The following is a 21,610-nucleotide window of genomic DNA, read 5'->3' as shown; positions in this document are numbered from 1 at the left end:
TGGCATCTTCTCATATATATTCAGTGTATAGAAAAAAAACAAATCCTGGATATTAGACTTTGGCTGATTCATTGGCTCAGTTGTGTGTGTTTTGATTATGCACTTCTTTAGTTCAATAAGCCAAATATGTATGCTATTCATCATCCTAAATGAACACTTGTGATTTTCCACATACAAACTGATTTACTTGAATCCAACACAATTATGATCTGTTACGTTTCTTACTTTGCTTTCTTTCCTGTTTTTTTTTTCAGTCATTCTAAAATTGATAATGTACATTCTGTGCTCCATTTTCTTTCATATTCAAATGTTGTACTTTCGACTCTGTGGCAGTCTCTCACTGGCAGCGTCCCTGCATAACCAACACATCCTCAGCAGACTCGACATATTTTAATACTTGTATTTGATTTTTGTCTTACTTCATCATATTTGCTCCATTTCTTCTTCATAATTAATCTTTTGCATTGGGTATCTGTTTATTCCAGCTGACACTAATCTGCTCCTTAAAAAATAAAACAACTTGTAAATGGACTTCTCCTGTGGTGCGACAGAATCCTCACACAACTTTAAGTTGTGCGCTCACTCGAATTCCAGCGATTTGGAGCTCATGGCAGCGGTTTGTACAGTAAAGTGTGTGAACTGGGGGTGAACTCTGCAGCGCGTGGTGAGAGTCCCCAGTCCCCTGTTGGGAAGGGAAAGAGAAAGAGGAGGCAGAGAGCTCCTCTGGAGATAAGACTCACAGACTTAATCCTCTTGATGAAGCCTCAGCCTTAGCCCCGCTCTGTTTATCTACCATTCAAAGGCTCCAACAGGACCGGATGGGAACATGGAAAATAGATTAGGCTTCTCCTGTCTAGACACCACACAGGCGTACATACGTACAGTAATACGCACTGCTATAGTGACAAATGTTGACAAGGCAAAAGACAAAGTGTGGTGTCATAGAAAATAAACATTTCAGAGACAGCAAAGTGTTTGCAAGTTTCCCAAATTGATTATTAAGTGGATTTTTTCACATTGCCTTAAGCACACATCTGGAGACTGGAAGGTGATCAGATGTGATCCAGAATTCCCGATGGGCAGAATGTTATACTTTTCAATGCTTTCCAAAATCATCAGTTTATCTCATTGCTTTCTGATATGCTAACGGAAAAGAACATTAACATGTTAATATTCAATCACACACTATTAACAAACATGCATGTCTTTGCAAAAGTAGGAGTTCATTTCTTTGCAAGTGGACAGCATTTTGAAGTGAAAATGTTTAAATCCCAGCCTTAGAAGTGGAGTTGAAGATATATCTTATGCTAGTGGTGGTTCTAATCTAGACAGTTCAGTCAGAAAACTGCCATTAGAAATGACTGATTAATTACAGAAGCAGAATACATTTAAAGTTTTTCATCTAAGCCCCGGGCTCATCACTCCCTGTAAATATTATTCACAGAGAAATTGGGGAGTGATGAGTAAGGATCCCAGTGGTCTCTGCAGGTGGATGCTGGAGTGGCTGAAACAGCTTGCAGCGATGCAAGGAAGCAGTGGGAGCAATGGGGAATACTGCATCCTTAACAGACCATCAAACTGGGAAGGTGCGTTTGGTATGAATGAGTCATGTTAGTGTTTATGACGCAAAATGAATTACCTGCTAGGACTTGCTCACATACTTTGCTTCATTTATCCACACCGATATGTGGTTTGCGGTAATACAAAAAAAGCAACTGAATGTCTCAGACTATAGTTTGGTTACCCCGTTTCATTTTATAGTCTCTTGCTCCAGTTGCATGTTTTCATGCTTAAGAAGAACACTGTAATATGGTTGTTTAAATTGGGGGCATTTCTTCACTAGCAGTCTTTAACTTGCACATAAGAAAACTACAGACAGGTAGCTCTACTGAAAAAATTCAATACAATATGATATTTTAGGCAGGCATGAATCTTAGTTGTTTTTTTCAGTCATGGTGTTTCAGTGATATAAAGTACAAATAAATGTCAACTGTTTGCATTGTGTTATCAAACATTCATATATTATCTGTGCATTTTAAGGAAATGAACAAGGCCTAGAATTCGACTCTAACCTTTTTGCATCATTTAACACCTTAAAATAACATTCAGAAAGTTCAGAACTCAATAGTGGCTAATTTGCTGTACTACTTATGTGTTATGGTGGGACGGTCCCCAGGTCGACCTGCCTGTGTTTGTTTTTGTGTGTGTTTTACTCTCCGTTTTCTTCCTCTCCATCCCGTGGTGATTGTTTACGGAAGTCGCACTTCCGGAAGTTGGGTGCCAAGTGACATCCGACCCGGAAGCGCCTCCGCGCTGGAGCCGCCACACCTGCGACTAATTCGGTGTCCAGCTGCCTCCAATCGTCCGCCATCTTGAGCAGAGCTACCTAATGGTGTGGTGAGGCAACAGTCAGCTCTGGAGTATTGGACTAAGCCTGGTAATAGCCCAAGCATCGTGTCCTCAGGAAAGTGTGCACCTGCAAGAAGAGAGGCTTACTGTCTGTTGTGTTTGTTTCCACTAGGAACGGGGACGGAGTGGATTTCTTGGAGGTGGATCACAAGCAGAGTATTTCTGGAAAGGGGACAGAAACGCACTACCACGCACTATCGGGGACCTAGGAGAAGAGCACTGTGGATTGTGTGCACGTTAAACTGTTAACTGAAATAACTTTCACTGTAAATAAACGCATCAAGAGCTCCGCATCTGGGTCCTCTAATTCCACTCACTGTGACATTATGTATAATATGTATAAAGGGGATTAGACTAGATTAGAATAGAATAGCCCAATATTGTCATTGTATATGTACAATAAAATTGTGTCACTTTGACTTTAGAGAGCCTTCTTTCTGGCAATACTTGATTTATGTAGATTATAGTCAGAAGCTAGATTAAATAAGATAATCCAAATGAACCAACATGAGCACTTAAGTTAATCATGAAGCTAATGTGTAAGTCCAGTAGGGAGGATCTGTAGTCAGTACTTACACTCCTGGATATCTGTGTTTTACTCTCTTCTTTACATCACTTCTGCTTTCCCCAGATGTCAAACTCAATTCTCTCGTTATCACTTCGGCCTGTCATTTTCACCGCTCTTCTATCATTCTGCCTTTCACTCTCATTCATGAAACCACACACCTCTTTCTCCATATATTTTGCAATACATAGATGGTTGAGGATCTCTGAGTGATCTCATCCTGGTTGCTCAGGGGTCCTGTCTTACATCTTGCCATTGCTGTACTCAGCTTAGCTTGAACATTTCCTTTAAATTAGCTCTCTTGGTTCATTATTCTAACAATTATAAGGTAAGAGAAACATATTTTGGTCATGGTTTGAATTTTGTTTATCAGTTATGACTTCTGTGAAACAAATTTCTCTCAAAGTCTGTGCTTAGTTGCAAATTGTGCTTCAGTCACAAGAGACAATTCAAAAAGCAAAAGTGAGAAGAGTTATTGTGTGATCAAAGGATTACAGGGGATTTAGCGAGCAAAGAGACCACTTCTTGGAGTTAAAGTAATGTGGGGTCATTGTTGCATTTAGTGTCCAAAAAGGAGGAGATCAAGGTAGGGTATAAAGAAATAATGGCCTGACTGAAGTCAAATTTTAAATACTGGATCAAAGTGATAGACGTTTTAGTGAAGTTGTACAACACTGTACTTTAAAGGGATATACAGCTGATGAACAATAACCTTTCATTCACCAAAGAATATCATTGAAGATTTATATCAGCAGACTATAACTGAGTGCTAAACTTAGAGGCACTTGAACATTTACATTTTAAGATTTCTATGTTAGCTCCACACCTTAGCCTGGTGTCGCAGTTGCAACAATGGACCAATGGGAGTGGAAAGTCCGGCAGCCAAAGCTGCAGTCAATATATTTCAATAAAGACCAGAAAAACGAGTAGGTCACAAAGAGCAGACCCAATGACGGAGCGAGTAATGCCGTAACCAAAATACAGTTTTAGGTTTTGATCAAAAACAGGCAGCTAAAGAAAAATCTTACTCTACTTGTGGAAATTGCTGGGGGTTTGTGTGTGAAACTTGGGATGAAACTAACAGCTCACGTGGAGTAACAAACTATCCAACTATTGCTGTGTTATGAGATACTACTCTAGCAGATTAATCTGAAACCTGTGTCTTACAGCTGAACTGTATGATGCACAGAAGAAGACGACAAACCCTCACTTACCATCACCTAACCCAGCAAACATGGTTGAAACGCTGGCGTCATCTTTCTGGTCAAAATTGGTCGTGACATGAGGCCAGAAACTGAAGCACAGGTGGACAGATGTTGGTGTCCAAACTTACGTATGCAGACTAGAAAAGCCTGTTTAAAACAAACAAACAAACAAAAACACACTTTTAAACAATTTACCATTTTATATAACTAAATCTCATGTCATTTGTTGGATATAAACTTAACATACTGGATTCTTACAATTATCCCTGCTCAGTCCATTATGCCAGTATCACAAATTCATTACTCCTATCACCTGCATATGAAGCACACCATCAGCAATGTGGGGTTTTGACTCTAAATGTTCAGGGTGACGACTACGTGACGATTTACAGGACTCACTGCACCGTGCTCACAGCTTTGAGCCACCCATCTGTGCCAATTACGCACGTGTCCTGATAAGTTCTCCACCTCCAAATAAATCAACACTCTCAGGGGCAACTATTATAACCACATCAACCGCAAAATAGCACATTATTTCTTTCACCTTTTAATTAAGAACAACTTAGAGTAAATCAAGTGACACATACATTAGTCAATCATACTTTCCTCCCAAAATTTGGTGCTCTGAAAGTGACAATCCTACAAATATGTAGACTAGCCAGAAATATAACTGTGTCAAATCTGATCAAAGTGGAACTATGACTGTGTGTTTGCTGGTCAAGAGCAGCTGCCCCATAGAGGCTGAAAGGAAGCTGCCTTTCCTGTTCAAAGGTGTAGTTTGACTTTTACAAAATCAAGGACTCTGCAGACCTTTTAGGTTGTGAATTCTCAATTATCCCCCCATCATTTCTTTTACTTTAAAGTTAACCATGATTTACAAAATTAACATGATGTATTGAATAAGGCTTGAAACAATGTATTGAGGCCATAAGCACAGATAGAAGAAGTTTACTGAGGCACGGACACAAATAAGAAGTAAAGCCCATTTGTTAATGATTTTAATACAATCTGACGTCAAAGGAGTTAGCAAAGAAAAGCGTCTGGACTTCTTTGAGTTGCTTGAAGACGTTTCACCTCTCATCCGAGAAGCTTCTTCAGTTCTAAGGTCAAATGGCCGAGAGTCCCAGATTTAAACCCAGTGGGAGTATCTCCCCAAAGAGGGACAAAGGACCCCCTGGTGATCCTCTAATCACATGCGCCAAGGTGTGAAAGCGGGTGTGGTACCTAATCAGCCAGGGTTTCGGGTGAGCTCATTGTGAAACCTGGCCGCACTTTGTCATGTGAATTCCTGAGGTCAGATGGCCCAGGATGTGAGTGGGCGTTAAGGCATCTGGGGAGGGAACTCAAAACTGAATTATAGATGGCAGACAGTTGGTGTCGTAAACCGCCACCTCTGTTCAAAGATGGTCGCTCACAGTGGACATAGATGGCCTCTTTCACTCCTCTTTCAAACCATCTGTCTTCTCTGTCCAAAATGTGAACATTGGCATCCTCGAAAGAGTGTCCTTTATCCTTAAGATGCAGATGGACTGCTGAGTCTTGTCCTGTGGAGGTGGCTCTTCTATGTTGTGCCATGCGCTTGTGGAGTGGCTGTTTGGTCTCTCAATGTGAGGTCTGGGCATTCCTCGCTGCACTGTACAGCAGCGAGGAATGCCCAGACCTCTACATTGGAGAGGAATTCACATGACAAGGTGCGGCCAGGTTTCACAATGAGCTCACCCGAAACCCTGGCTGATTAGGTACCACACCCGCTTTCACACCTTGGCGCATGTGATTAGAGGATCACCAGGGGGTCCTTTGTCCCTCTTTGGGGAGATACTCCCACTGGGTTTAAATCTGGGACTCTCGGCCATTTGACCTTAGAACTGAAGAAGCTTCTCGGATGAGAGGTGAAACGTCTTCAAGCAACTCAAAGAAGTCCAGACGCTTTTCTTTGCAAACTCCTTTGACTACGATGACCTGGATGACTGAGAACCTTCACAGACAATACAATCTGACTTCTCTTTCTAACCACAGCAGTCACCTACTGCTGGTATTAGGAGGAATCCAAGTTTAAGCTGGTTACAGTTGGGCTTAACTTTTTAAACCTGTGTCCATTTTTTAAGGAGAGCTTATATGTAAAACATGTAATTTGACCTACACTGATTTGATTTGCCTCAAGTTTTAGCTTCGCTCATTGGATTGGATCTGGAACTGTCTCATGATGACTCTCCAAAAGTTGATTCTGTTCATCTGGACGTAGCGTTTTGTGGGAGAAACGTTTCGTCACTCATCCAAGTGACTTCTTCAGTCTCAGCTGACTGCAGGTTTCCCCAATCTTATAAACAGTACATTTGAATAATGACTGAAACCAGCCCACTGAAGGAACGATGGGCTGGGAGGTCAGTTCCTTAATCTTAATTATGCTAATTCTCATGACCATTGATCAACAACCACTGACCAAAACCCACTGATCAAAGCCCATTGATCAATGGCCATGATCAATGGCCATGGCCACAAAACGCTACGTCCACATGAACAGAATCAACTTTTGGAGATTTACTTACCTGGATTATTGAGCATGCATCAAGATGTCTCATGATGACTACAGTGGACCAGTGAAGGAACATTTTTAATGTAAGACTATGAAAAAGTCACAACATGTCAAAAGATATAACCAAAACAACACAGTGACCTGCCACATTATCAAAACATTAGCTCAGCCCCATATAAAAGCAAATATTAAAGTGTCTAATGTTTTTTTTTAAAACAATGTAGAAGCTCAAAATGACAGGAAAAAAATGCCAACTAAAATCACTTAGAACTGAATAAATAGCAACAAATAAATATTAAGTCCTTGCAAAAAACATTTTGCACTTCCTCTTTGTGAAGGGTTCAATTTTGAAATTTGAAGGATTATCTCAATTTCGTAGCTCAGTTGGCTTCCTTTAAAACAGCATTGCATCATTTATAGTTGGTACAAAACAGCATAGCAGCCTACATCAGTATTCTTACTGCCAAGTCAATGGTCACATGTAGTTCAAAGTGTGTAGTTTTATTTTGTTTGTAGTATTTCAGCAAATTAGGTCACATTTCAATGTTGAGGGCAAAGCTTTTCAAAAGATTTCCAAAGAATGAATTCTTTTATGCTTCTTTTTTTTCTTCAAAAGCCCTGAAAAAGCATGAAAGAGAACACACATGGACTCAAGGGTGCTACAAGTTATAATTTTCTCACTTTTAGAATACTTCTAATTGCCTTTGATTACTCATTTTGTTCCTTAAGAAAAATATGGGGCATTTTGCCACAAAATCCCTGACTTTTTCTATTGTCAAAAAATAGTATGGAACTTCATCTGTTGTTGTAAAACGATTTTGGAAACAGAAGATTTTATGTTCTGTTAACATAGCAATCTCTAACATAAAAACTAAATTATTATGCAAGAAAATGTTTTGTGGAACTAATTTATATAAACCTCACAAGTTATTGTGTGTTGATTTCAGTCTTTCTCACTCTGGTATAGAAGAGATGAGTGCTGGTGTGTATTATATCTCCAACAAAGCTTTTGTCTTTGGCATGCAAAACAAACTGAAGACTAGGATTGGATTTCGATATTCTCATCCAATTTGGAATTGGCTCAGTGTTGGCAGAATACGCAGAAATGTCCCTGCAGTGAGAGTAATAAAACTGTACATATCTAAACTAAAAGATCTACCTTAAAAGACTACCAAACCACATCTAATAGGGATTCATAAGCATTTGTACTCAATTAGAAAATCTTTCAATTTGATAAAGCATCATCAAACCTCTCTCCCTCAAGTGGATTCTCAATTTAAGTTAAAAGGCTGATTACTTATTGTCACACTCAGTTTAAACACTTTTCAAATTCATATTGAAAAGTAAAAAAAGACTCAAACATTTGCCAAAGCTTTGAAAGATGATGCCTCAAAGTCTCGTCCATGTACGAGCTAATTTCTAGTCATAGAAAATTACGCTGCAGAATCAAACACCTACCCCGACCCTACTGATTAATTTTGAGCAGTGTATCAGTGATCTTCTGTATCAAAGCTAATAAGTAATTTATTCCAATTTGCCCTTTAAACACAAAACCTAATCCACAAATGTGAGTTAGTGGGTCCAGATGATTTTAACTAAGACGGTTAACAGAAATGTGTACGTGGCGGGCCGTGGTTCGTGCCATGGCTGCAGGGGAGGCTGATACACCTGAGCTCAAGCAGCCCAGCACACCTCCCCTGCATAAAAGAAGAATGAACTGGGTCCTGACATTGTTGTTGGTGGTGTGGCTGACAGCTGAAAAGCTGCACCCCGGTGTAAGCTATGACAACGAAACATATGACAAAATAAAAGTATAATGAAAAGTTTAAGAAGTGTCATCGTGTGCAATATGTGGTCAGGTCCGTCATGCATCGGACCAGGGGAGGCACTGGCCCGAATGGTGGCCGAGCTGGCAGCCACGCAGAGGGAGCAGACGGCGTTGTTCCGCCGCCATTGGGACCAGCAGCAGGACTGGTCCAAGCACCGGATGCAGACAATAGAGAAACGCTGCAGCCGGGTGTAAGATACGACAACCGGTTATGGGCAAAAATGGGCAACAACGATCACAAAATACAAAAACATTCTCACTCCATGGCATCAAATAGTGATCTTTTTTTGGGATCTGCGCCTCGATGTACTATTGCCCAGAACTAATGGTCCTGAGAAAGTCCGTGTAAGAAGGCAGGATGGCTGTTTTTCACTCATTAGACTACAGTTCATTTACTATTTGATATATTTGTATGTTATGCTATTTGTTTTAACTTACCTTTCATTTTTGTTTTCAATTGCTGCTGTATTGTTAGGAGCTCAAACCACCCTGTTACGTTTAGGAGAAGATTGTGCATTGGAGTAAATATTTCTCTTCACAAAATTCACCCTGCATGCTGAAGATTACTGAGTGTGCTTAGACTTGACACAAGGGATCATGCACAAACACCTGTATATAATTGTTTGCAAATAGGTGGTAGCAAAAGGTGGACAAGCAGCCAGGAGGATTAAGCCTCGAGGTTTGGGATTTTAAAACAAAATTTGAATCAAGAACTTGGGAGAGGTTCACAAGGGACAGACTGATGCTGGCATCAAGAACTTGATGCACTGAGAAACATAGATATCTTCAGGACAGAGGCTACAACTGTCTCATTCCTAATATCAAGCAGTTTCTGAAGCATAGAAAACATCAGAAGCATCTTACCTGGGCTAAGAAAAAAAAAACAACTGGACTGTGGTCCAGTTATTTTTGCATTTCATTTATAAATTAAGCTGCTAAAGTTTGAAGGACGAGTGAAGAGAAACAGAATCCAAGGCATGAAGCTTCTGCAGTCTGTTAGTATTTGGGGTGACATATTATCTACTGGTGTTTGTGTGGTTGGACCACAGTTTTATCAAGTCCAAATTCAACACAATCATCTACCAGGAAATTTTGGAGCATTTCGCGAGTCCAAGTGCAGGTGCCAAGAAAACTACCAAATGGTTTGCTGATCAATTTATTACTGTGTTTAATAGGGTTGTCAAAAATAGATTTTTAGCTGGTAATCAATAGTAAAAAATACTATTGGATTAGACACTCATTTCCAACAGTATTGATGCCAGTAGTGCCATCTTTGCCTTCAGGTGACATACAGCTTCACACAGGACTGCCGCAGGGAGTCACACAGCTCCTTCTTGCTAGCAGCTAAAGCAGTTCACATTCACAACACTGAGTAACTCCAGAATTTTAAGAGGTCAGTAAAGCTGTAATTTCAACAATACGTAAGAATTCAATCATGTCATAAAATCATAAATGCAAACCTGGCTGTGCACATTTATATGTTAGCCACTTAATTATTAGCAATATTAGCCTCAAACCCAGCTCCAAGGGGTCACAAGCTAGTGTACTTCTAGTGCTGATCTCAAGCCTGAGTAATTGGGATGGTTGTGTCAGGAAGCACATCTGGTATAAAACTTTATAACAGGCTGTGTTAAATTAGCAAAATAATGCAATTTCACTCTAAACACTTTTTTTTAATGTCCCAGACTGAAGCCAAGAAAAGCCTAGCACCAACTAGTTAGCAACAGTAGCAGCCTACCTCAGGTTGCATTTATTCATCCTATAATTATGTTAATATACATTTTTGCACTACATCACTCAACCTAAAAATAATGTTGCCACAAAAATAGTGTTGTGTTGTTCTAATCTTTATTTAAAAAAACAAACTCATAATTTTTTGTCATTATTTTTGCAAATTGGTATTGAGTATCAAGTATTTTCCAGGTATCGGTATTGAGTTTAGAATGATAGTATTGTGACAACCTTAGTGTTTAACTGGCTAGCCAACATTCCTGGCTAAACATGGAGTACTGTCAAGAGGAAGACATAAAACACCCAACCCACAAGAACAGATGAGCTAATGACCACTATCAAAGCCACTATCAAAGCAAACAATAACACCTCAGCCATACCACAAGCTGATGGCCTCCTTAACATACCCTACTGATGCACTAATTCATGATAAATGAGCCACAAACAAGGACTGAGTGCATAAAAGAACATATTGTTCTGATGAGCAACATGCATTTAAACCAATATATTTTCCTGTTTTGTAGCTGATTAACCCAGTACCCTTTTAAAACACTCCCATGTGCCATGTTACACTGCATGTGGGGATATATGTAAGTAATAACCAGTGTGCAACATTGAGTTTAGTGTGAAATTTCTGGATGAGTGATGAATGCTTTGTTTTGAACAAAAGTCTGAGTACATGACATCAGGCCTGAAATGCAAAGTCACTAGACCCCAATGTACCTGTGCTTCTACTAAACATGCTCCTTTCAAGTTAGATTGATGCCCCTCGAGATATATACTTCCATTTGCCACTAATTGCTTGTCACCGTACAAGTCATTCACTGAATTTGAATTTCTGCAATTTCATCAGGTCATGTGTTTTCATTTGTCTGTTCACAGCCATTTATAGAAATACATTTGGGTCAAATTCCACTATTTGCCATCAATTCAGAGGCAATTCTGTCCTGGTAAATGAAAGAGATGGAGGAGGGAATGTGTCTATTACAGCTGGTTTGGTGCTGAATGAGCTCCATATGTATTTACTGTCTGTGTCTGTGTGCAGGTGTGTTGCTGTATTCCATGTGCACAACGCTAGAGGCAAAGAAACAGCCAGAAAAAATACTGAATACAATGTCTATATGATAAGGTGTGTGTGTGTCTGCGTGTGTGCGCGCACGTTTGAGACAGCTGCGTGATGATAAATGGACTGATAACCGATCTCGCTGAGCTTACACCCTCTAATTAGTTTTTAATTGACAGCCATTAAAGATCCCCTTTCCCAATCCTGATTATCTGTTGCACAGAGCACTGATCTAAGTGCCCCTTCCCCCCCCCATCTTCTTTATTGCTGATTTGTATAATTTTTGTCTCTTATATTATATTTTAAAATGCTGACATTTATGTTTACATAGTTTTTGAAATGTAATGATTTCTATAAATCTTGTGTTTTTAGAAGTAAGTTTTGATTTCTGAGACAAATTTTTGCTTTTTGTTGTCGCTTTTGTCTAATGTCATTGTGCTCTAAATTCGCACCGTTGAGAAATTATAGGAAACCACAAAAATGATCCACTATTTTTGTCCAAAACAGATTCATTTCAATTTATTATATTTATTTTTTAATATTTTTTTTCTCTAAAGCAATCAGAGTATCCTAATTGAATGTAACAAAAATGTTGAGTCAGTAAGAAAGTTAAAACGGGGATCGGCTGTTTCTTCGAGTGTTATTTGGGCAAATAAAAAAATAATGATCAATACAGAAATGAGCCCCTTTGTGCCTGGATAACAATTGACGAATTGTTATGAAACTTATAGAAACAACACTCAAGTGGGCACCTTACTGCTTTATTAAAGGTACCGGCAGCCATTAACCCTGGGAAGAGTAGGGGACACTAATTATTTGGAGGTGATGCACATTTTTTTTCAGCTTTACTCTGTTGATTATCCCATTTTTCAAACTCTGAATTGGTGTAAAGGCTTACTGAGTTGAGAATCTAAAAGCACGCCACTAGAGGTAAGGGTCAAACACAGAGGAGCATTGAACAAGATCACCAGAGCAGACAAATGGCAGGCAAAGAGGTTAACTCTCAAAAACAGCCTAAAGGTTCAGCAACATGGTATAAAATGTAACTTCAGGCTAAAGCACAGGTTAAAAAAAATCCTAACAGAAAAATATGACGGGAAAATAGCTAGGAAATATCAAAAACTGCTTGATTACCATTAGAATCATAACTATCTGGCAACTGGAGGGTAGACAACAGGTGGTATACGCTGAGAAGACTGATTGGATAATTAGGGATAAGTGTTGCACAAAATTAGCAGGAAACTAAACAAAGATCCAAAGTTTAAAAAAAAAACTTAACTAAAGAGAAAAAGTATAATACAAGAAACTGGACAATACTAAAAAGAAAACAAAACAGAAAGTCACTAAAGAAAAACACTAAAACATGATAATCAGGCGCAGTGTCTCACAATCACATGTCCACTTAAAGTATCTTCACAAACCAAAAAAAAAGAAATTGTGGAATTACTCCTGCTGTACACTGAAGTTACATTTTACTTGGAAACATGATCCTGAACTGACTATATCGCCGAGTCAGACTACAAAGGTTTACCAAAAGAAAGTGTTCATGGATGATCTGGACGGCTATAAGTCAAATGGAAAACACACTGCCATTGAGTTTACAAAATTCCAGCAGTTTCAACAGATTACCTCAACATGAGCAACAGGAGCAAGCACGCTAGCATTTGAAAAGCTTCACCAAAACAATCAGTTCCTCCATGTTTTAATTGTCCTGTTGATTCTGGTCTTAGCTACGCCTTGCCCGCCAAACTCACGCTTGGCCAGAATGGCTTCATTAGATAAACGTGTTTTCTTCTCGCAAATGCTAGCAAACTTTACGCCAGCAGCTACAGTAATGTGAAAACACTTCATGATATTCAATGTGGTAGCTAGCTGGCTAACCTTAACACATTTTCTTGTTTACAGTGTGTCTAGGCAAATACATACAGTCACTGTATCGGTATGTTTTTTCTCTTTATGTGGAGTTTGTGTTGGAATATGTTTTGTGCTGGAAGCCAGTGGCTTGTTGACTTATGATATCAATGACTATATTGTTTACCTCAGTTTGCAAGTGTTGCTCAGTGATAATATTGGGTGTAGATGATGTGAGGTGCTTGGGTGTGAAAACGAGCCTCATATCCTTTGGATTTTTGAAGAAACTTTTTCCAGAGTTCCTCACATAGAAGTGTATGGATTGTAAAGCCTTGATTATACTCTATTGTGGACATGGACAGTTGAAGACGCGATAACTGAGTCACTTACTGCATTGTAAGACAAAGACTCTTTGGATGAGTAAAAAAACCAAAAAACAGGCAGGTAATGGACTTTAAGGGGACCATAGTGGGCTTATGGACATGGAAAGCATAAGCAAGGCTTTAGAGGCAACCAAGATAACGTCTACATTTGTGTGTTAGATTATTATCTGTTTAAGACACTGGTAAAAAAGTTGCTTAACATGTTTAAAATAACAGGTGGATAGCTGAGCAAAACTTTAAAAAAAATTGTTCCATAAGTAGCTACAGGTAGGCAGCTACGTTTACTGGGACAGCCTTTTTGTACCTGGGGACACAAAAAGGCTACAGCAGTTCCTTCATCAAATAAATAATTTAAATTATTATCTGCACGCAAAACTAAATGTATATGCCTGCGGTGTTCTCTGGTTTTTGTTTTTTTCATCAAATGAAAGTCCAGGATAGTAAAAAAGTGATTTCATCAGTGCAACAGAAGTTTCAAGATGACAGATTTATAAGCGCTGCCAGGATCATGACACACTCGGTTGTTTGTTCTTCTGTGAGGTGCCGCTGTCTGTACGAGTGTGTGTGTTATTGACACACAGACTGCAGAGCATATGTGATCAGCTTTCATCATTGAGTCTCTGTCTGCGATTAGTCATGAGCTGCCTGGCTATTCAAAGAAAGTGATGCTGAGAATCAAGTGTGTGTGCCACACCTACATCAAACCACACACATTGACTTGGGTTTGATGAAAAAAATACATCACAGTTGTCACATGAAAACTTCATATTTCCAACCTTACAACAACTAAGGGAAACTTCCCTGTTACTGCTAAATGACAATGCTGTCTATATTTCACTAAAAGGGTATGAGAGGGGGTTATGAGCCTAGGGGCCTTGAAAAATAATATCAGGTTATGCAGGAGCATGTAATTTTTCAACTTATCGGAAAGTATGAAGCTTACAAAAATGAGACATAATGCTTTTTAAGCCAGAAGCAGTGATGTAACGCCTCGCTTGTATAGAAAATCAAATAACAGCACTGAGTACATGTCAAATGCAGAAAATGTAAAAGTTTAAAACTTCCGCCCACCAGCTATTGTCAGCTTCAGTCATTCATTTTCAGCTAAACTACTGCAAAATAATTTTGTATACTCACACTAAAACTGAAAAAATGCAACCAATGCAATTTGTGTAAATGTCATTGCCTCATAAGTTGCTTTTAACATGCAACACATGCATGACTCTAAGTGTTTTAGATGACTGCATATTTAGTGTAGCGACATTTCTTCTAAGTGCTAATCAGTGCCACTTCAATCTATTTTAACAGTAAGTACACAGATTATAAGAAAGAAAGCAGATATACAACATGAACTCACCAGACACTGTATTCGGTACACCTTTCTAGTACTACATCGGATTACCTTCAGGTGCTGGGAATGCTCCTCAGGGATTTTTGTCCATATTAACATGATAGCACCACAAACCTCTGTAATGCTATTAGCCCAAATCTTGACAGAAAAAAGAACAACAATCGATATAGACCTGGGTCATCTAGGTTAGAAGGCAGATCCTAAACAGTAACTGGAGAAGATGGGAGAGATTATTTACACCTACAGGGCCGAGAGGTAAGGTGTGACGAGCAAAATTCCAACGGCATGGAAACATTATCAGCCCCGCTCAAATCCAGGAGATAACAGGAAATCCAAAGATTTGTGAAATAAAGAAGGATCCTGCGGAAACCTCCAAAAGTTGATTCTGTTCATCTGAGGAAGATCCTGAGGAACAGTGGAAGAAGGCCACAAAAGCAGAAAAGAAAGGACTTGAGGCACTACAGGAATGATATCAAGCCCCAACTTGCAGTGCTGCAAAGGGCAGAGATTCTCAGGAAACGACATAATAACAAAAATTGCACAAGAGCTTCCTTCTACAGAAATCTCTTAAAGTTTGTGAAAAATCTCTTTGACAAGAAGAAAGCACCCAAGGAATTTTTGACAATTAAATGCACATGCAATTTACTATCTCAGGTAACATTCCCAAAGCACCAGTTGGATCCAAGCCCCCTCACATGGAATGAGTTTAAGAGGACAGTCAAGCGCACAGGGTCAGCATCAGTTCCTGTGCCCACTCTCATTACACTAAGGCACCATGCTCAGCATCCTGGAACCCTGGAAGCTAATGATTTTGGTATTTAAAAAATCATACCAAAAATCAGGGCAAAGTACTATTAGGACCCTGATTCACAGAAAAATAACTCCTATACAATCAACAAAGTTCTGCCAGATTTGGCCAAAGACTTGCAGTGTTCCTGTTCCTGCTAGAAAAACAGCTTTATTGATACGTTAATTCAGAAGGCAGGGATGGGGGGTTATTTAGGCTGCTTGGAACATCTGGCACCAGGTACACACACACACAAAAAAGGACAGTGTGGGCTGTGGGCCGGTTGGTACAATGCAACACCCACCCAGGTTTGATCAGCCTGCGGTGGTCTCGTGATAAATGGCTTAAACGCACTACGAAGCTGATGTGTCGCAAAAGACTTTGCCAGCTCTTTCAGGGCAAGTGCTGTGCTATATTCATAGGGACTCTAACATCTACTTAAGAAATGGAGATGGACTTCTGCATACCTTGGTTATAATAAGTGGTTAATTGACTTACTATCATCTGGAAGCAGTCTGGTCTTTCTTCGTCCTCTGGCATCAATTAGGCATTTTCACCCAGAGAACTACGACTCACTGGATATTTTCTCTTTCTTTGGACCAATCTCTAGAAACCCTGGAGATGTTTTTATGGAAAAACCCCAAAAGATCAGCAGTCTCAGAAACACTCTGGGCAGCCCATCTGGCAACACCCATGCAACATTCAGAGTGATTTAAATCACCTTTTCCCTCCCATTCGGATGCCTGCTTTGAACTTCAGCTTATCGATTGGCCATGTCTAAAAGGACTGCCATCTAACTAGCTGATTAGATATTTGTGTATTGTGTTAATGTGCAGTCGAAAAGGTGGGCCTAAAATGTTGGTTGTTGAGAATATATATGGTTTTGGAGAAGAGTATTTCTGGGTTGCTAAATCTTATAATACATAACAATTAACAGAATATCTGATTAATCCTGTGTTACAAAGTGAATCGCGTAGTTTCTTAAAAAAACATGTAAAACTTTGTGTGAATGTGTGACTTTAATCTCAGACTATTTTCCTTTTTTTTCTCACATAATTATCATTTAATGTCAGAGAATATTTTTATTGCAATTTCAGAAATTTGTGGGGTTTCTTGAATGACCCTAATACATGATAATAAATAAAGTCTTGCAGTAAAATTTTAATAACTATAATTAAAAAAACACCAAGTATTCTAACTAAAAACTAACTAAAACTATTCAGAATTTAAAAACTACCACTGGCCATCAAAACCGCAAATTTGAGCCCACGGGATATAGAACAATCAAGAACATACGGTTCTGTATAGTGACACACATAGACACTAAACATACGCACACACAAACACACATTCACGGGACAATATGCCTGAGGCCATACCATACCCTCCTCTACAGTGTGAAGGATCATGAGGGTGCTGGATTGAGCTGCAGGCAATCAAAGCATCTGTTTATTGTCTTCAGCCCAAGCCTCCATCACTTCAAAGAGGATGTGAACTCTGAGTGTCTGGCTTCCCACTTGCCTGCCAAACAGTCTACAACACCTGTAGCACTAACAGTACTGTAGATACAGTGTAGACCAGAACTGTACTGTTTGCTTAAATTTTAGGTCATGGAAATAAATCTAAGTGAGAACATCAGATGACGGAGAAGAGAAGGAAAAGGAATACTGAGCAGGGAAAAGCAAATTGAAGAGGAAACAGGAAATACAAATTTTAAGCAATAGTATGATAAATGGACATAAAAGTAAAGTCAAAATGGAAACAAATGTAGGGAAAAATCAACATAAATAACCAGGATGGATGCAAAAAAGTGTGATGGTTAGATGTAGGTTAAGAACCACAAACAAATGAAGCAGAGACGCAATAGACAAAAAGAAAGAAAGAAATCCTGAAGCAAAGAGCTTTGGATGTAAAATATGAGCAGTAGCTGGAATGAGAGAGTGTTGGTGTGGACGTTTTCAGATGATGGTGTGTTTGAGGAGCAGAGGACCGGCGTTATTAGAGGTCATCTCTGTGGATTACAGAGGCAGAGTTCAGCGCACAACGGTGCCATGCAATTTACCTCCATGAAAAATAGATGCAGGTGAGGAATGAAGTGACACATGCACTTACAGAGGGAGAAGGACGAGGGGCTGGACAGTTGTGAAACGGCCTGGGGAGATGGTGTTTGTGAGTGTGTGAGTACATGTGTGAACACAATTTTACATCATAGTGATTACACATGTAAGACTGTGCATTTTAAGTAGCCATAATCTATCTATCTAGACACTGTTGGGAAGGTTACTTTTAAAGTGTATTCCACTACAGATTACAGAATACATGGCCCAAAATGTAGTTTTTAACAAATTCCGTCAAGTTACTCAATGAGAGTAACATATTCTGAATACTTTGGATTACTTGATCTGCCTTGCTTGTTATAACTACATGAATGTACTATTTCTGTGTGATTTATTACTATTACTGAAGGCTACTCGCCACGGAGCTAACATTATTAGCTGGCGTTAGCTGAGGTTAGTTCATAGACTGCAGACTGTTAGACTTGATGGATAGCATTAGCAACCTGCTAGCTGCAAATAATCGTGCACTTCTGAAAGCAATACCAACTAGATTTTTAAATCTTAATATAAAATGAGTAACAGTAAGGTGGACGTTAGGTAAGGCTGCACTTTTTTGCAGTGATCTTGTATAGAAAACTATTTCTGTATCAGTAATATGTTTCTTTCTGTCTGCTTTCAGAACTGCACATGGTTATTTGCAGCTAGCAGGTTGTAATGCAGCCTTCATTAATAGTAAAAAAAAAAAAAAATCACACAGCACTAGTACATTGAAGATACTGAAGTGGCACATAACCCAGATAGCTACCACAACTAAAACAAGATAGCTGCAGTAGGCTAACGTTAGATTTTTAAAAAGAACTTACTTCCAGATGTTTCTTTAGGGTGGAGGTGGTGTCTTTTGATGCAAACAGAGTTCGCACTGCACAGTTAGGGTTAACTGCCACCAACATTAACGCCACCAACATTAACAGGACGCTTACATTAGCACCTCTTATTGCGAGTTTTGTTTGGGTTTCCGGCAATGCCTAGAATGACCAAAATTAGAGAGGGGACAGCCTAAAATATGAAACAGGAAAAGACTGCTTTGTAATCCATGTATTTCAACAAAGTAACTGTATTCTAATTATCACCCATTTAAGCAGTAACTGTAACGGAATACAGTTACTCATATTTTGTATTTTAAATGCATAACGCTGGTTCATGTATTCCGTTAATTACTTACCCTAACACTGGCAGTTTGACAAAGCAGTCCCATGAAGCTTGTTATCAACTCGCAAAGGTAACCCTGCACGCTCACATGAAAGGGGATTCTTTACCAGCAGCTGATTAGGACACGGATTAGTGTCCTGGCAGCAGAGCAGCTGATTTTACAATGGCAGATAAAACTATAATATTAGAAAAATGTGAAGATGTTAAACACATATTACAGTCTAACTCAGATGTCTCAAACTTGCAGCCCGGGGACCACTTGTGGCTCACGTTACCCCTACTTGTAGTTACTTTATTGTTAGGGACGATTTGTTTGTTGTTGAGTACAATGTTAAAATAAGCTCTTTAAAAAGCAAAAAGTTATTTAATATGAAGGAAATATGAGCAGAGAGTACAAACATGTTGAGGGATTGACTGTGTTAGTTCAGTGAGAGAGTTATTTGTAAAGAAAACTGTTTTCACTAGCAGTCAAAACTAATGTGTACGCTTATGTCTGCATTTTTATTTTGTTAAATACGAACAAAATTGTGATGCTATGTGCCTGGCCAGAAACAGAGTACCAATTTGTTTATTTGGTACTTGAATGAAAGGCTTCAGTTAGTCAAGAGTGAGAAAAAAATGCATTTTTGTCTTGCAGTTTTGTCTTGTTATGCAATATTTGAAATTTTAAAAAGCAAACAAACAAAAAACCCCAAACTGAAATATTTGCAGGTGTTTTCTTGTTAGTTGTTTTTGTACGACTTGAACACTAAAGTGGCCCTCCAATGAGTGAGTAAATGTGAAAGGAAAAGTGCTGTATTCATGCTATGTGTATCCACTTTAAATGTTTTGGTCAGTGAAACACTATTGATAAAGTTTACCCCATTTGAAGGCAGGAAGAAAAGCTGACATCCTAACCGACAGGAAAGCTTAACACAGTTATTGATGTCATAACCATCATTAACACACTGGAGGATCTGATGGATTATGTTTCTTCCAATAAATTAAAGTTTAAATGTATGTAAGAAAAATGTAGGCTTAGTGCAAATTTGATATATAGTCCACAAGTTCCAATAGGACCCCTTTATTCAAACTTATTAAAGACTAAAATTGTTGTAAAATCGTTTGCAGACAATGATCAAGGAGCAAAGCTGCATCTAAGAATCTATATTTATTGGTATTGCTCATCAGAGTAAGACAAAGACTATTATGCTCACTGAAAAACTAAATCCTCCCACTATCTGTGCACAGAAGTCTGAGCTCTTCCACGAATGGTGATGCTGTTTTCCAGAGATCTGATTGGTCAGCAGTGATGATTTTGTGCCTTTTGATCTATAACATGAACAACTGAACAACCCTCTTGCATTGTATAAGCCAGCTTCTCTGTTAATTCAAATTACATCAGAGGATTTTTTTTTTTAGATATTTATTAAGAAGCAACTTTTCATTTTTTTAATACAATTAGCCTACATTTAAAATGTATTACACATATTGTGACTTCAAAAAAAAACAACAACCCACTCCTGCCTTAGTAGTGAAAGCCAAAATAGCTCAATCACACCACATAGAAACTTCAAATGAGATCAAATTTTTTATTGAGTTACTCCTACATCTAAACATAAAGGTTTTTTTTTTTTTTTTCAGTGACTGTCATCAACCTTGATCAATGAACTCCCATAGCTGGGGGTGTTTGCAGGCGGCTGCACCCTCTCAAAAGTCCACGGCTGGCTGCTCACTGCTGTTTCCCATAATAGCTAAGCTGTGGCTCCATTTAGCTCTTGTATCTTATATCACTCAACCATTTATTATAGCTGGCAATCCTTTTCTTAAGCCCAGACCAACACAGCAAAATATGTGGCATCTCCTCCCAAGCTAATTTGATTCAAGGTGTCACGTATTGACTCATGGAGATTCTGTACCACCCACACAATTTTCCTCTTGGGAGACCCAGAGCTTTTGTGGCTCGACAGCTCTGGACTGTCCCCTCCATCATGAAGCTGTCAGAGCGCTGCAGGGCACAACCCTAGCTGATAATATATTCTTCCTAATCCAACACCAATTCCAACTGAACTGCAGTTTAGTGCTGCGCTTCTGACCACAAAATAGTTGTAAGTCAATAAATAAATAAATAAATCACAACTAGCCTTCCCTTAAGTGACCCATAATGGTCATACAGTAAAATGTATCTGTGTATATGTGACCATGGGGCTGGCTGAGGTGCCGGTTCTCCCTTCTGCTTTGTTGACAGAAGATAATTTAGTTTTGACAGCAGATGCTGCCTGTCCTCTCCTGTGCCCCTATTAGAGGCAGAGAGGTATCGGCTTTGACAAGCAGCGGAATGTGGAAAAGCTCCCTGAACAGAAACCATTTTCCAGCTTCTTCTCCCCATTCACCGGCCCAGCAGGCAACGGGACTACGGCGGCAAATGAGTTCCCTCGCTTTGCATTTCACCCACCCGCTTTCTTTCTTTCTGTTTTTTTTTCCTCCCCCGTTTTGCATTTGAATTTTTTGTCACAGTGACAAAAGGAAATGGGAAGAGATAACAAACCGAGATGTCTACCGTTCGTGCTATCTGCAGCCGTTTAGGAGGCGTCTCTGTGACAAGATTGCAAGAGAGCGAGAGAGAGGGAGAGATGCATCATCTCAATCCAGGTGCTTG

General features: G+C 39.2%; 1 long non-coding RNA gene across 1 annotated transcript; it reads right to left on the bottom strand.

Moving 5' to 3' along the window:
* Positions 1–2,354: 2,354 nt before the first annotated feature.
* On the bottom strand, positions 2,355–18,761 carry LOC120433869. Its single transcript, XR_005608805.1, has 3 exons — positions 18,627–18,761; positions 4,189–4,326; positions 2,355–2,476 (listed from the first exon to the last, which is right to left on the bottom strand). It is a non-coding gene; the product is annotated as an uncharacterized LOC120433869 (long non-coding RNA).
* Positions 18,762–21,610: the final 2,849 nt, after the last annotated feature.

The sequence above is a fragment of the Oreochromis aureus genome, linkage group 17 (genome assembly GCF_013358895.1).
Source record: "Oreochromis aureus strain Israel breed Guangdong linkage group 17, ZZ_aureus, whole genome shotgun sequence".
Classification (NCBI taxonomy): domain Eukaryota; kingdom Metazoa; phylum Chordata; class Actinopteri; order Cichliformes; family Cichlidae; genus Oreochromis; species Oreochromis aureus.
The sequence above is the reverse complement of the archived record's forward strand: the minus strand, read 5'-3'. Positions and strand labels throughout refer to the sequence as shown.